The following is a 14,590-nucleotide window of genomic DNA, read 5'->3' as shown; positions in this document are numbered from 1 at the left end:
AGCTCTTTGCTTACTGGACTGTGATATGTTCATGAAGAAATCATTAATAAAAAACAGTTGACTATCGCTACACTCGCAGTGTTGGCGTTTCGATCTTAACTATTTGTGATGCTTAACAGCATGAGAAGAAGAAGGAGAAAGTGCATTAAGTTAAAACAGCAAATACGACGGATGGCCGTGAAGTATTTCTGAGAGTCTTTCTGGGTCATATGTATGTTTTTGTTTTATGAATATAATTAAATACATATCCATATCTTCATGTGGTTGTGATAAAGTGTATAGTTGATTTCTTGAATGTAGTTGATGACAAAAGCCTTTAATACCTGTGATGTATTTCCTCTCAGAGAATATGCTCAGTCTACAAGGAAAACAAGCTACAGCTTATCGGGAGACATAAAGATATTAAGTATTGCAATTTTTCACATATCATTCTTCTTCATGGAATGAAGTGAATGCATTAAAAATAGGACTTAAAATGTAGAGGATAAATTCTCTGTCAAACTTTCCTTAACATAATATCTTTAAAATTCTTTTTCACAAAAACACCTGAGGTGTTAGAATGTTACTAACATCTTTGTCTTGATGAATGTTTGTGAGAGTTTGGGAGCTGTAAGGAAGAGACTATTTTATAGATAAAACATTGTTTTGTTGACTCTGCTGAAACCTACTTATGATGTGGCCGGAAGCTAACTCTTTACCCCGTGAGTCAAAGTCCTTCTACTTACATTTTTTTTCTAGGCTAATTGGGTTTGCAGTGGATTTGTGGACACTTGTATATGAAAGAGAACTTATAAAAAAATGTTCTTTCTACTTATAAACCCTGAGGGCCTCGAACTATGGATGGCCCTGATAATATTGCTGTCCCTTCCTTGTCACAGCTAAGACTGTAACCCAGTTTATGACTCCAAAAACCATTTAATCCTCTTTGATTTCCTCCTCCATTGTGTGGATTCCAGGGATGGAACTCAGCTTGTCAGTTTGGTAGCAAGTGTCTTTACCTACGGAGCCATGTCAACCCTTAATCCCCTTTAAACATGCTGTCTGTACTGAAAGGTGTCAATAGCCTTTGCTATAGATAACTTCAAAAAACCAGGGCACAGTTGCTACGAAAATCTGAAATATTAGGGACATGGATCCTTCTTCTACTTTGTGCCAAGCCAAAGTTGTGTGACGTTTGCCAAATACATTATACAAAGAAGCTTTTTCCAAATGATCTGCTTTACTTAAGAATTGCTAAAAATACCACTGGATCTCTGTCAAATACTCCTTCTGAGTAAAGTGCTGTATGTCTTTGAAATCAGCTCTCTTGACTCTTAATACTAACGAATGCACCAAGCCTGAAACTAAGATATTCTAAAACTTTTAAAATATATTTTAAGTTCATTATTGATAGATATTTTTGGAGCTTCTGGCACTGCATTAGCTTAATTCTCTTCTTCTCAAATCTAACCTGATCTGTATTGAAGTTAATTTCAATACTGTCATATGCGTGGATTTGTTTCCCATTGGTGGAGATATATTTGCTCCATTTTGTCACTTCTTCATTGTCTGAAACCTTTCTTCTCGGAGAGAACATGAATTAGATAGTCACAAAAATAAGGACTAGAAAGCCAAATTAAGAAGTTAGAAAAATACGTGGAAGAATTCAATACTATTTCATATACGAGTGCTTTGTAAATGAGTGGGTGTGTATATACATGTGGGGGTGTGTGCATGGTTGTATACGGGTATGTGGAAGACAGAGGTTAATATCTAGTGTCTTTCTGTATAGATCCATCACTTATTCTTTGAGACAGGGTTTCTTCTTCAAACAGTAACTTGCCATTTTAGAAAGACTAGCTTAGCTGGCCAGGGAGCTCTGGAAATGCTTCTGTCTCCACCTTCTTAGCACTCAGCTTTTATGTGGGTGTTGGGGTTGCAGTTCAGTGAGATCCTGTTTTAAGGCATTAAGACAGAGAAGGAGAGTAACAGAGGAAGCCAGAGGAAGTGGTTTCTACCCCCAAATTCAAGTCAATAGACCACACACACACACACACACACACACACACACACACACACACACACCAATGTCACAGACACTGGTTGGTGCATTTGAATGTCAAGTGTTGAAAACACTGAATATGGGAGTTAAGTCTTTGCTGTCAGGGGGCTTATGTGGGATAGGTATGAAATCTTTAAACTTACACAGAATAAAAATCCCCATTTTAATTTTTTTTATAAAACTGCAGAATTCTTCTAGAAATTCTGAAGTACAGATCTTTTTTAGAAAAATGTCTTCTAGTCATATATCATAGAAAGAATGACTGAGAAGTTTTCCATTTTAGTAGTGATACATATTTGATTCTGTATTAAAGGTTCTCTCTTCACAGACCATGAGCTCTATGGAACGGTTCTGCAGGAGATCTTCATATTGTACTGCGGCAGGGAAACTGAACAGGAACAAGAGACTTATCTAAGGTCATAGAATTAGGTAGCAGTGAGCCCTGGTTCCAAGGTGTCTACAAGGACCTGGGAGAACATTTCCATTTATATTTGTTTTTATCTTTCTTCTTCCTTACTCCTTTCTTTTGCTTGTTACCTAAGTACATAGGTTTAAACGGAGTGTGGTGCTTCAAACTGGGCTTTTCTTCTCCAATGTGGGCCAGTGCTGATATAAAAGAAGTCTCTCTATATCCTTCGGTCAATGCCACATTCTACCCAGCAGCAGGCTAAGAATAATTAGATAAAGCATACCTCCTACTGCCCTCAGGGACTTTGGGCACATGTGCCAAGTCAAATAGAGTTTATCTTAGTCAAGCTTTGCCTCCCCTCTGCTGTGGCCAAACGCCCAGACATTTTGCTGCTATTTAACAAAGCCAATTGGAGAAGGAATTGACCCACATGCCAGCACTATAGGAATTATGAGATAGAAAGGAAATTTCCATAAGGAGAAATATGCAAATGAGAAAGTCTGGATTTCCTTTTCATTATAAATCAGCCACTTATCACACTGGACCATAAATACCAAGATAGTCATGGTACCTAAATTTGAAGGTAGGGAGAACCAGCTCAGGCCGTTGGCTAGGAGTCCAAGGGCTTGGGCATTCAGAATAAGGTTGCTTCTGCTGGCCAGTCTTCTGTGTACTTTCAACTTGTGGTTTTTGTAAGGGACATTCTGGGTAGAAGAGACTCTATCTCAGCACATCTGGAGTTTCCGGGAATTCCTCATTTGCTTGTTCAGTTCCTTGCACATCTGCCTGTGTCAGAGCATCGCTACATAGCTCGCATGATAACAAATTGATTCTTGCCTCTGAGATTGTGCTGCTCACTCCACAGAAGATTTAACATTACAGAGCTGGGAACGGGATGTGGACAACTTCCATGATGCTGTACTAGAAAGCCAGTGCATGAGCTAGCTGGGGAAACTTTTGCTATTCCCACTTCAGAGCCTTACATTGGGGATAATGTTTCCTCTTGATGGTGTTCAGAAGTGAGAAGTTCTGTACATTTTCCATTGTAGGATAAAATAAATGCAACTGTCAAGTGCTTGGCAACTTTTCTTCAGTGACCTCGTAACTCCAGGAAAGACACAAATCTTGCAACCAGCCATTGCAGCAGGCGAACGTTTCTGGCACTGAGTGGTTGCTACTGTGACCCTACAATGGAGGCTTAGCAGTCCTAGTACAGTGCTTAGATCCACCCTAGTCATTCAAATCCCCACAGCAAGGAAAGAGGCTGCGGGCTATGGTTATGATTGGCATTGCCCAGAACCAGGTGAAGGGTTACCCTCTGGACAAGTAGATTAGATTAGAGAGAACAAAGCTAGATTAGAAGAGGCAATGTTGGCAACTTGCTGTCGTGTCTTGAACAAGTCTGAGTCTCAATTTCTCATCTGTAAGGTAAGGCTGATAATAGCCACCCAGGGGTATTATTTATCAATCTAAATTAGATGATACCCGTGAATGTGCTTTGTAAATGATAAAAGACCTAATTATCACTGTCTGATAAATCTCCCTTCTTGAGGAATTATTTGCAGCCGCAGTTTGAGTCTAACTTGATAGATTTGGAGAAGATATACATCCTCCTCTAGCCAGCAGAGACCCTAGTCCCCCAGCCTCTCATCGGGCCAATAACATTCCATTCCTTATCACCACAAACCCTTTATCGTGATAGACATTCCAGCACAAATGTTCCTCTACAACTCCCTCCCTCTCTCCCTCTCTTCCTCTCTGCTTCCTTTTCCAATTTTCCATCCCTTTCCATCCCTTCCTCTTTCCCCTTTCTTCCCTTCCTTCCTCCCTCCCTCCTTTCTTTTTCCTCCCTTTCTTCTACCTTCTTTTCTTCTTCCTTCCCTCCTTTCTCCCCTTTCTCCCTCCTTCCCTCCCTCACCCTCACCTCTCCCTTCCTCCCTTCCTCCCTTCCTCCCTCCCTCTCTCCTATCCTTTCTTCTTTTTCCTTCCTCCAGTTCTCTTCCCCCTTCCTTCTTCTCTCCCTTCCTCTCTCCCTCCTATTCTCTTCTTCTCTTTCTTCCTCTTGCCTTCTCCTTCTTTTCCTTCTTTCTCTCTTCTCTCTTTTCTTATTAGGGACATTTTAGTTATTCCTCGGTGCAGGAAGATGCAGGCTAGTATTTAAGGCTAAATTAGAAAATGTAGAAACAGCAGCTTCAAGAGAGAGGAACTATGATGAGGCTTTATGGTAAGTATTGTCCTATATAAAGGGAAAAGTAAAGCCCATGAATACTTTTAAGTTTTATTTTATGCCTTTTGGCTCTTAAGAGGGTATGTGTGCCTAAATCATTTAGGTCTAAGTTCCTGTGTGTAGGCGGAGAGATGAAAGCGCTGGGCTTTTCTATTTCTTCCCAAAAGCTTTAGCCCAAATTTGAAGCACAGGATTATATTTGAATTTTTCTATCATATTCATTTTCTGTTACTGAAATTCAAGATTATCAGAAAGGAACTTCTATCTTATTAATTATTTTTCAAGAACCATTCTATGTTCACACACTTTTAAGGGCCCATATAACATGACATAGTCAAAAGAATTCTCATCTTGTAAGCATACACATGTCTCAATCACTGCTTTGTGAATTATACAATATCTAAATGTAAGCAACTTATTTAATATGTCTGAACTCAAGGCGCATCATCTGTAAAATGTGATAAAAATACCCATCTCTGAGTGTCTTCAGATATTGAAATAAAACACTGCATTTAAGAACGCAGTAGCTATTATCAAGGTACCCCCATTCTCCTTTTAGAGTTTATAGCTATGGAAGCCAGGAAGAGGAGAATTGCACGTCATTTCTCTGGACCTATTAAATGTTTTTATTAAAGTGCTTTGCAAAGGTCACATTTAAGCACTTTGCATTTTTCTTTAGGAGAAAGAATTAAAAGACATCACTGCTCAAAACCTATCCCTGAACATGTCTAAATTCTGCTGCCTGATTTTCGAGTTTTTCTGTTCCTGTATATGCTGTACAGATCTAGCTTGCTTCTTACAACATCAACTATTCTATCTCAAATATTTCACATCTTATTTCTTGCCAGGACAGAATACCCCTTCCCCAAACTGTCTTTCTTTTCCCTTCCCTCTGCCAGTACCTCACTGCTCCATCTTCACAGGTAGCAAGCACATGGTCTATCGTCATAAGTTACAGTTTGAACCTCAAGAAAGCCACTTAAGAAAGACACATATTTTCCTTCCCCCTCAGCATAGATGGACTTTTCTGACTTCTTCTTGGGTAGAGGGAAATGCCACAGCTGAGAGTGACCTAGTGACACACATTGTAAAAGGTGACGAGGTTCCTATTCTTTCCTGCCTGTTCCTCTTTTTAGGGAAGTTTATCTTTAGAAATCAAGTACTTGGGATGAAACTACATAGTCATGAAGAGAGACACATGTAATAGTGACACATGTAAGAGTGACACATGTAAGAGTGACACAGCCACGAAAAGAGACACATGTAAGACAGACACATGTAAGAGTGACACATATAAGAGTGACACATGTAGTAGTGATACATTTCAGCTGACAGGATCGGGAGGGTTCCAGCAGACTGCCACACTCCACTGTCAGTTCTGTATAGAGATGAATCTCCAAGTGATTTTGGCCTATAGCCTCGGATGATAGTGATCCAGGAAATAGGTGCTTTGTCCCAACCTCTGTCTGAATCTTGGGTTCACAAGAAAAATCAGAGTGTCCTTCTGCTCATCAGTTTGAGTCCCTAAGCTAACGGGTGGTATGATAATCAGCACAATTGGACAACAGTCCTTCCTATTTACAGACAAGGTTAGGGTTATTTTTTAAATATGTGTGTGTGTGTGTGTGTGTGTGTGTGTGTGTGTGTACTCACATGTGTGCATGCACGCATGAATGTGTATGATATATTTTTGTGCTCACATAGATGTTTGCATGTGCACACAAGGTGTGCCTGTGTGTGTGTATGTGTGTGTGTGTGTGTGTGTGTGCCTGTGTGCCTGTGTGCCTGTGTGCCTGTGTGCATGTGTGCATGTGTGCATGTGTGCATGTGTGCATGTGGAAGCCAGAAGTTGCTGGGTTTCTCAAGGATTCCTGAACTCAGTGGTCTGGCTAGACATCTGGCCAATGAGCACTGCCTCCTCTTATGCCCAGCACTGTGGATATGTGTCACCATACCTGGCTTTTATGTTGGTGCTGGACCTGAGCTTAAGTCCTTATCCTTGCTCCTTTACTAAGCTACATCTCAGCTCTTGTTTAAGTTCCTTCCTTCCTTCCTCCCTTCCTTCCTTCCTTCTTCCCCTTCCCTCCCTCCCTCTTTCGTTCCTTCCTTCCTTCCTTCCTTCGAGTGAAAAATCATCTCTCTCTACCCATTACATGGTTATTAATATTAGAAAAATAACATGCAACAGAAATAGTCCCCTTAGTGATCATCTAACCTGGCAAATTACAGCAATTTCATAGCTGATTTAAAAAAATAAATTAGGTATCCTGGGGTATATTTCTTGAGATTCCGAATGGAAAGGTCTGGATTATACCCTGAAATCCACTTAAAAGCTTTCCAGTGTGTCCCATCCATAGCCACTAATGTGGTTCGCTCTTTATCCTTAGAGGAACGGCAGCCAGAAGTAGGCTTGCTTTAGGCCTAGAAGGTAATCATGAAGCCTGAAGCTGAACTCAACTGTCCTACCATCTGCTGGTGGTTCTTCCGAAACACCTTTTATTTAGGTGACTTAGCAACGTTCTCCTGTACTTTAGCAAATGCTGTAGCACATGTACCTCTCTCCTCTAACTCAGACTCTGTTTTGTCAAGCGGGTGAGATGTTTGCACGCTGTCAGTGAGTCTGAGTGCAAAGGGTCCAGGAGAACATTGTGTGAGGTGTTATCCTAGTTTCACGGGAAGACTGTTGACACTACCTGAATGACACAGTCATCCGCACGTACCCATGTGTTCCTTTCGTTGTCTTTTTGCAAGGTCAGAGTAGACAAGAAGCACACAAGCTGAGAAATCTGTCCCTAGCTGTCATGCTATATACCATGGCACACGAGTAACGATGTAGTGAAAAGTCATTCTCATCCCTCTGGAAGGAAGGATACAGGTATCAACAGCATGATCTTGGTGGAATGAAGTCGGTGAGTTAGGAAACCTTGTAACAGCCCTGCTTCTGTGCTGATGAGCTGTCAGCCACTTATTAGATTGAATTTTGAAGTGGTCCAAGGATTCATGGAAATCACCTCAGCCCACATCTGCTATAATAAGAATTTTAAATATCTAACGCTTTCGGGAAACTTTCAGATTCACTTGATTTGAAGGGTTACAGACCTTTTCCTGAAATTTGATTTCAGATGGACAAAGAGGTTAGTAATTTTATTCTGGTTAGGTCTTCCTTTACATTTCCTATCATGGTTTCAAGATTGTTATTTTGTTAAAAATTCTTGCCTTCTACCTGTCTTTCTGGAAACCTTTGACCCAAGAAAGTATTACTGTGAGATATTTTGTTGTCTTATATTTCTTTTACAGTTTTCAGACAGCTGGAGTTGTGTCTGGAATGAGTTATTTTAAAGACAGGTTACATTCATTTTTTTTCCTTATTAAACTGGAAGATGTACCATGGAATGATGAGCAGATTTTCATAGTTACCATTCTTATTTCTTCTCAATTGGAATTTTAAAAGACATTTTCTAAATGTTCTCATTTCTTCTTGCTTTGCTGTTTTTTTCCCATAATTTCATATTTATTGGCTTTTCCTTCTCATCTTTGGGTTTTCTCACAGTTTACTTGATTAAATTTGATCATGCCTTTGGCATTTTGTTGAGGTTTGCATGTTTTGACTTAATATTTCTAAATGTTTACAGTTGTGTTAGGCATATCTTATTAATACAAATAGCTTCTAGTAAGCTAGATGATATTAGTTAGTCTCATTTTGGAAATAGGGAAACTGAAAAAGGAAATGAGAGCATGCAAACTGGACTAAGCAGGTTAACCATTTCCCCTTGCACTCGGGTAATGAATCTATTATGTCTTCCTTCTAGGAGTGTGTATGGCTCAGTTTTCATTTCAATTTTCCAGGGATGTATGTATACAGCTCATGTTACATGAATTATTCTCAAGATCAAAATCATCCAGGTTGCTAGAGTCCATCCCCAAGGTTCTAAGATAGGAAACCTGGCCTGGGATTGAAACATACGTTCTTTGGTGAGCTCTGCGCTTATGTGGATGGTGCTGATCTGCCACCATTCTTTGCAAGCCATTGATTTGTCTCATTTCCTTTAAATAAACGAAGTCCTTCCTGCCTACCTAGTTTTACCTGAGTACAAGGTTAGATATAGTATCAATAATCTAATGAATTCTTCTCCTAATTTTCCCTATGTAGTTTCTTAGAATTATAAATCATTCATGATTTCTCTTTCAGCTTTCCAACATACTTGGTGATAGTCTAATGCCTATAGTTTAACTGAAGCCCTTAGGTAAAAAGGCCATATGTCACAGTAGTCAATGGCTGAGCATGGGGCAGAACACTGAGAACTGCTTGGAGTAGGTTGAAGGGAGAGTCAGGAGACTGGAAGAGGGGAGAAGGGGACACAGTAGCAGAGGAGATAAGCCAACTATTCCTGTAAATTTTCTAGTTTGACTGGGCCTAGAGTAGCAGGGTAAGATTTAGGAGTGCCCAGTCATTGAGATAGCCAAGACATTTTATGAATAACTGGTGTGTATGTTTTCTTTTCATGGATCCAAGATAGCTCCTGGGTGGGTATGTGGGTGGGACCAGGCAGGAACACAAAATGGGCAGCCAAAACTCCCACTACATTTATTTTTGTGTTTTAGTTCTTTGGTCATTCTCCCTGTTGACAGTTTTATCAGCGCTGGATGTTTCCTGAGTCATTTGGTAGAATTTCAAGTAGACACCAGGTACATGGCTAATGTCATGAGTTCTTAAGACTTATATGAAAGGATTGGATAAAAGGCAAAAGGAAGGCTCAGAGTTTCAGTATGCAGTGCAGGTGTAGGAAGAGCGACATGGTATAAGACAGTCAAAGATGCTTAACCAGCATCTTTCCTAGGAAATAATGTTGCCCTCCCATTCTACCTTCTGGCAAATATGAGCTCAGGAGCTGGTAAAATTTCTTAAACTGTAGGTGAAATTTATTTTCTAGCCCAATGGTGAGGAAATTCTCTGCATAATTTATTGAATCACCCAATTAATACTTTTATTTAATTTCTATTGTATTATGAGCTTTTCCTTTCACGAATTAAACTTTTCAGCTCAATCATTTGTACACTGCACAGGGAGACCAGGTTTAGGTCTCATGAAGGGTGTGGTTTTCAGATTCATTTACCCCCCCTTCATTTCATTTGTTGACCAAATGGGATAGAGAATCTCCCTTTTTACAGGATGTTACAGTGTTTAAGTAAAGTTAAATAAGATAATGAAATAAAGAGCCAGCTATCTGGAGCTGCATTCGATTGTTTCCTGTTGGTTCACAGGGAATATAAATAAAGGAATGACTCCCTTCGCTTGTAACCTTCTCGTCTTTCATTCAACCACAGCCATTAACTGCACCACTATTATGCTGCCTACAAAAATATTCCCAGCAAAATAAAACTGCTAAATCCGTGACCCGCTCTAACGGCAGATCTGACAAGGGAGCATCTAAATGAGGAGGGAAGAGTGCACCACAGACTTCACACAGAACTAATTGGAGCATGCTGAAATCCTAATGTGAGTCTTTACCCTCCTCGCCTGCGAACTTATAGATTAGACGACGGGCTGTTTCATTAGAGATCTGCCATTATATTTCATCCCCTCTTTCCCCGAAGCCTCTCTATAGAACTTGTTTATTTTTACCTTACGGCCTCTCCCTGCATAGAATGTTTGAATTCATATTAACTGCTAGCAAATTTCTGGAGGTCTGTGTATCTTAGAGAGATGTGTCAGAAAGAATTTTTATTGGATTCTTCTTGGGTGTATTTTTTTTTTTTTTTTGAGGATGAACAAAGCAAGCTGGTTTGAAGGCTGAAGCTCATGTTGAGAAAGCGGCTATTTAATGGGACAAATAACAGTGACTACAAATGGAACATATCGTTTCATGATTGGCATTGTTAATATGCTTCATTCACTGGGTCATTGATGGTTTTTAAGAAATGTGTGAGGTGTGTATTATTATTTCTGTTCTGTAAAGCAAGTGGTTTGCATTCAGAATAGTCTGTTATATGTCAGCACCTGCACAATATGAGATTTTTCAGGCCTTTCAGAGCTTAGATGCTTAACCTTTGGTGTTCTTGAGTCAGTTTATTTTTCCAAGGCCATACTTATCATCCATAACACTCTCAAAGTGTTTTGAATGTTGAGTATGGTAATTTCTGCACATGACATATAGGCATCGGGTTGGTCTTTCGAAAAGACACAATCATGACTCAAATAATTTCTTCAAAATCATGCATGTTCTTCATCTCAAGCTCAAGGTGCTGCTCTCTTGCTGAATTAAAATCTTACCTAGCAGTTGTCTACTAAAGATCCACAGAGACGATCACATTTGTCAAGTTACTAGTTATAGTAACTTAGGATTTCTGAAACAGGGAGAAAACCTGTGTGTTGTGGATTGGGTCTAACATTTGTGTTATGTTAATTGGATTCCCAAACCTGCACGAGAATCCGGATGTAGGACATGAGAGTTCCTGACTCTAGTTGGTTCTGATTGGTAAATAAAGTTGCCAATGGCCAGTGGTTGGGCAGGGAGACAGTGGTGTGACTTTAGAATTCATGGGCAAGGGGATGGAGGGAGAAAGGAGAACCGCCATGCTAGGAAAGCAGAATGATCAGGCCTGAGAAGGGCAGGACAGAGAGACAGCCAACGTGTAAGAGTTGGGGATCGTGACCCAGCAGGGTTGCAGTCCTGAGTCCAGGACAACCAGCATGAAATACAGGTATTTAGTATGCAATAAGTCAGAAATATTGGAGGGGAGCGTGTGAGAGCTGCGTGGAAGTTTGGAAGTGGTCCTACCATTGTACTGCTTAGGGCATAATAAAGTTTTGTGTTTGTCTTTCATTTGGGAATCTAGAACATTGGGCAAGGTAGCAAGGAACTTCCGCTGCCACCCACCACTGATGCCTCTGGGGCAATTTGAGTAGCTTTAATCACCTACTGAAACACCTGTGTTTTTCTGATGACCCTGTTTAGATAATGAGCTGAATTAACACACACACACACACACACACACACACACACACACACACACTTAAAACTTTCAGTATATCAAAAGGAAGAACATGTGTATGTAAGAGTTGTGGCATGCTAAGTAGCCACCAAATTTAAGTACATATAGCAGACTGTGTTTTCTGCATGCTTTACAACTGGCTATGACAGTGGAAGGATGAGGTCAAGCTGCAGCTTAGGCAAGCCTCCAGTGAAATAACTCTCATGCTCTCTTTGCTCTTTGACTGACCTGAAGGCAGGGAAGCTTTGAACTCATGTAGAAAAGGAGGAGGAGATGGGTGAGAGTACATGTATCTCTTTGAATCATGCCTGGAGTACGTGGAATACTCTCTCAGTATTCTTCCGTACTATATTGTTTCATTCAGTCCAATTCAGATACAGTTTGGTTTACCTAACTCTAAGATGTTGGTGAGGAATTTATAGTGTTCTCAGGATCCGTGTTACTGATAAAAAGAAAGAGGAAAGAGAGACAGAACGGAGGAGTCATTTCCTAATTCCGTTTAACCAGCACTTTAAAATGGCGGAGGGGGAGGGGTTAGGGGGATGTTGGCCCAGAAACCGGGAAGGGGAATAACAATCGAAATGTAAATAAGAAATACTCAAGTTAATAAAGATTAAAAAAATGGTGGAATTGTTAACAAGTAGAAGTGATGAGTAAACTTGCCTTCTACTTGCCTGGCATTGCTCTCAGAGAAGCAACTAACTTAATAATGAAATGGCCCAAACCAGAGAGTACTGGGAATGACAGAGGGACCAAAGGGCTTGGAGATATACATAATATGTAATTAGGGCTTAACTGATTTTTCAAACCATCTTTTTCTCATCCCTGGACAATTAAAACCTAGATGTTTTAATGCCTCTTTATCATCTTAGAATCATCCATGGCTCTCTCTATTCTACCATATACTCTTGATTCCTCAACCTGGAGCTCTTTTCATAGCTACTCGCTTTAATTAACATAGCTTCAGGAAACGGGATTGTTGTTTCCCTATGACATCTTTGTTTCACTAGTAATCCCTTCACTTTTACTGTCTTATAAGTCACACAGACACACAGACACACACACACACACACAGATACACACACATATACACACACAGACACACACACACAGACACACACACAGATACACACACACACACACACACACACACACACACGGAATGAGGGAGGCACAGAGTTGGAGATAGTGAGGGAGTATATAGGCATAGATAAGCACTATGTAGTCTAGGCTAGCCTTGAACTCACTATCCCTTTATCTCATCTACCCAAGTGTTAGGATTATAGGTATATTCTACCATGCCTGCCTCCAGAGAACTGGTACTTTTTACAACCCTAAATCAACCTTTATCTTTCCCAGAAGACCTTTAAGATTATATCATTATCCATCTACTTTTAACTCGTGAATGTTGGTTCAGTCCCCCAGGCATTATAGATGTTCCCCACGTGCTGGTACATTCCTGTCTGGTTCTCTGGGGAAGAATGAGAAGAGACCCATGTGCACTATTTCCAGAGTTTAAACTAAGCCCTTGTTTCATAGACTGGAAAACTGGTTCTCTAGGGAGTGAGCTTCCACATTCTCAGCCGCCACTGCCTGTGTTCTAATCACTTCTCCCATGGAGACTTTTTCTATTTTTAATTTTTTCAGACTTAGTTTTACTTCATAGCCTTGTGGTTTCCATTTGGATTTGGAAGCTAAAACTTTTGGAGTCCACAGAATTCATCTTGCCAGTCTGTTCCTCTTGCCAAACTCAGTGCTGAATGTCAGTCAGCTATTACTCTTCTGTGAAACGGTCACCACTCAGGATGGTCTTCCATAGGCACTTCTTTCCCTCCTCTCCAGCTATCATACACTCTACTGCTTGTGATCATTGGAAAGCTGAGTTATTTCAAGTCTTACTTTTCTCCAATGGACTTTTGCAAATATAAAATTAGTCCTTGGGATCTTGCCTACCACATATTAAATGTTAAAAATTGTAGCTGTTATTTTTGTTTCTGTTCTTACTAGTCTCATTATTCTTATGTCATATCTCTGAATTAAAATCTTCTGCTCAAATCACCTTGAACTGACCACACTCTTCAGACATTAATGACTGTTTCTGCAGCCAGGATAAGCTTTCCAGTTTTCAATGTGATCTGTTGTAGATGCTTTCCCCATTATAGCTATAGCATAAATTTGCCTTATGCTTGATTGTGTGCCTTCCCTATGCTTAGAGGACTTGGAATTTCTGCTCTTCGTTCACATTGCTTTAAAGACTATTTATTTATGATTTTTTCCCTCTTCACTTGTAGGTTCTTCACAGCCAGAGATATCATCTTTGCATCCTTGTGCCTCACATTATATCACACATGTACCATCAATACTCATATTTAGGATAACTGAAAAATTGCCCATATAGAATATTAATGCCAGCAGACAAGCCTGGGAAACCAGAAGAGACTGCTCTCTGCACACACATCTCGGACGCCAGAGGAAAAAGCCAAAGACCATCTGGAACCCTGGTGCACTGAAGCTCCTGGAAACGGCGGCACAGGTCTTCCTGGTTGCTGCCGCTGCAGAGAGCCCGTGGGCAGCACCCCACCAGCGAACTTGAGCCCCGGGACCACAGGTAAGACCAACTTTTCTGCTGCAAGAAAGCTGCCTGGTGAGCTTGGGACACAGGGAAGCAGAATTCCTGTAGAACCGGGCACGTTCTGTGTTTACCGGAAGTCCCACACCCGCGGATCCCAGCCCGCAGCAGCTCTCTGCCCCCAGACTCTGTGAGAGAGAGACCCAACCGCCTGGTCAGGTGGGCACTCCTGAGGCTGCAGAGCGGAAGAGACCACCAACACTGCTCACCCCTGCCCACATCCCTGGCCCAAGAGGAAACTGTATAAGGCCTCTGGGCTCCCATGGGGGAGGGCCCAGGAGCGGCAGGACC

At 40.8% G+C, this 14,590-nt stretch overlaps 1 protein-coding gene and 1 long non-coding RNA gene across 8 annotated transcripts in view; both read right to left on the bottom strand.

Annotated features, from left to right (window-relative positions):
• The window catches only part of Grm3 (glutamate metabotropic receptor 3), a 245,305-nt gene that overhangs the window by 126,894 nt on the left and 103,821 nt on the right, over nucleotides 1-14,590 (bottom strand). The gene's annotated exons all lie outside the window — the stretch shown is intronic.
• The window catches only part of LOC148006238 (uncharacterized), a 901,378-nt gene that overhangs the window by 884,158 nt on the left and 2,630 nt on the right, over nucleotides 1-14,590 (bottom strand). The gene's annotated exons all lie outside the window — the stretch shown is intronic.

Source organism: Rattus norvegicus, chromosome 4, assembly GCF_021556685.1.
Source record: "Rattus norvegicus strain SHRSP/BbbUtx chromosome 4, alternate assembly SHRSP_T2T, whole genome shotgun sequence".
Lineage (NCBI taxonomy): Eukaryota > Metazoa > Chordata > Mammalia > Rodentia > Muridae > Rattus > Rattus norvegicus.
This window is presented reverse-complemented; position numbering and strand designations above follow the sequence as displayed.